The sequence below is a fragment of the Elephantulus edwardii genome, unplaced genomic scaffold, assembly GCF_000299155.1.
Source record: "Elephantulus edwardii isolate Elephantulus edwardi_28Jun2011 unplaced genomic scaffold, EleEdw1.0 scaffold00030, whole genome shotgun sequence".
Taxonomy (NCBI): Eukaryota; Metazoa; Chordata; class Mammalia; order Macroscelidea; family Macroscelididae; genus Elephantulus; species Elephantulus edwardii.
This window is the reverse complement of record NW_006399780.1, coordinates 4,829,486-4,832,241: the sequence shown is the minus strand read 5'-3', so window position 1 is coordinate 4,832,241 and position 2,756 is coordinate 4,829,486.

Genomic DNA, 2,756 nt, shown 5'->3' with positions numbered 1-2,756 from the left:
AGCATAGTATTCCATTGTGTGAATATACCACAGCTTCTCTATCCATTCGTTTGTTGATGGGCACTTAGGTTGTTTCCAACTCCTTGCTATTGTGAATAAAGCCACGACAAACATGGGTGTGCATATATCTGCATGAATGGAAGTTATGGTCTCTTTGGAGTATATTCCCAGCAGTGGAATTGCTGGGTGAAATGGTATTTCTGCAACTTTTTGAGAAAGCACCACAGCACTTTCCACAGTGGTTGCAGTTACCTGTAAAAATTACAAACCTTGGACTAAAACCAAGGGTTGTAATTCTTCACAGGTAATAGCCCATCTTTCTTTGGCAGAGCAGCTGGTGGATTTGAACCACCTGCCTTTAGATTGGCAGTGCAACTCCTTATCCACTAGTCTAGCAGAACTACAGGTGTGGACTTTAGGTTAGTCCTACAGCTCCCTAAGGGCAGCAGCACCAGAGCTCCTTTGTTTTTGTTGCGTGCTGTCAAGTCGAAGCCAAGTCATAGCTGACTCTCCAGCAGGTGTTTTAGAGGCATAAAATCACATTGTGAGATTGCCCATCCTTTCCCCAATTTATAGTTCCCTCATGTAAGGCAATATAACTGGAGCAGAAGTTTTATGCTCATGACAAGTTACTTAATAGAATCAACTGCCCAGAGCAAAATATGGTATTGTGGATTCTGGATAACCACAAAGAAAGGAAAAAGCCATGATATTAGATGCTGGGGGAAGCATTCTTAAACACATAATCTGCAAACAAGCAGAAACTTGGGAGTGGTGCTCACCCAGCATTTGTTCCAGAACACATTTTTGGTAAATAAGGGGAGTACTGTCCAGTTATTTGTTGTTGTTGTATACCATTTAGTCAGATCTTACCCATAACTGACCCTCCAGTGGGTTTTCAGAAGTAGTTAATTGCATGGGAGGAGATTGCCCATCATTCTTCTGCAAAGCAGCTGGTGAATTCGAATTGTACAGCAATACTCTGGGCACCAGCAGTCAGGAAATCAAATGATGAATTGCACTGAGAAAATCTGCTGTCAGGGACCTCTCCAGAGTACTGCGCAGCAAAGATGTCAGTCTAGAGACTAAGATGCAACTGACTTCAGACCATGGTCTTTTCGATTACTTGCTATGCATCAGAGAACTGGACAGTAACTAAGGATGACAGATTAAGAATTGATGCCTTTGAGTTGTAGTGCTGGAGAACTGAACATACCTTGGAATGCCAAGAGAACAAACATCTGTCCTAGAGAGGTTGATACCACGTTTCTTCTCAGAGGCCTGGATTTTGAAGCTACATCCAGGAGGGACCTGTCCTTGGAGATGGACATCATGCTCAGGTGGAGGGACAGCACAGGAAATGAAGACCTCAGATGAGATGGCTGACACAGTTACTGGGGTACTGGAGGGGGGTAAGTGTGTCGGAGTCAATGAGACCGGCTCAGGATGGGGTAGGCTTCAGAGTTATTGTACATAAGAGTCACTGTGAGTTACAGGTGACTTGACAGCAAATAACTGTCAACAATTTGATCTTACTTGGATTCACTATTGACACCTTTGGTACCAGGAGACATATTGCACTGGGAGTCTGACATTAGGGCCCTCTCCAAATTACTGAGGTGTAATGATGTCAGTTTGTGTCTGACTGCAGACTGTCTTTCTGATAACTTGCTATGTATCTGAGAGCTGGACAATGAATAGAGGTTACAGAAAAACTGATGTCTTTATCTATGGTGTTGGGAGAAGAGCATTGAACATCCCATGGACATCCAAGAGAACACCCTGTTAGAGAAGGTGTAGCTCTTTTGGAGGTTTTACTTCATTTATCTAGAACATGCTGCTAGGAGGGGATACTCCTTGGAGAGGGACATGATGCTTAGAAAGGCAGGGTGGTCGTCGAAGGAGAGGAATACTCTTGACCAGGTGGATTGACATGGCAACTGGCACAATGAGCTCTAACGTGTTCGGAAGTCTGAAGATGGCACAGAATAGGACAGCATTCAGATCTATTGTTCAAAGGGTCTCTATCGGTCATACTTGATGATATGTAGCAACAACTGCCAGCTTTGCGTTATTAATCATTGTCAATCACTCTTTTTTAAAAAAATCACTGCCTGTCTTAACAATAAATTAAAATTTTGGCTCTAAATTGTGATCACACATCTTTCAGTATTTGACCACAAACAAACAAAATCCTACCCAATAGGAGTTTAAAGTTGCACAATTAAACTTGAATGTAAATGAAATTACATAGCTTGGTATACACATCACTGAAATGGGTTCCCCCCCCAATTTTATTATTTTGTGTGTGTACCGTCAAATCAGATCTGACCAGTAGAGGAGATTGTCCCTCCTCCAGTAGAGCATCTGGTACCACTATTGTCGGAGGAGCTTTTGAACAGGCTGCGTTAAAAGACCCACACCATTCTTGTTCAGAGATTTAATTGCCTTTTCACTTTAACATTCAAATAGATGAGTATCTTCAAGACAGTGCTGCTAGCTTGGTGCTTCACCACCTGACTCTTGGTGTTGATGGAGGTGTTCAGAGGTGCTTGGAGAACAGCTGCCATGTTTCCTTGCCAGGTAGTTAAGTCTACTTTGCTCGCATCTGGCCTGGCTTGCTGTTGCCCCCAACTTCTTCATCCATGCACTTGCTCTCAGCCATATCCACCTCACAGAACTGGGCTGATGACACCCTGCTCTTCAACATCCCTCAGTCTAGTTGTAAAAACCTGCTTTCAGTGGTACCTCTATCA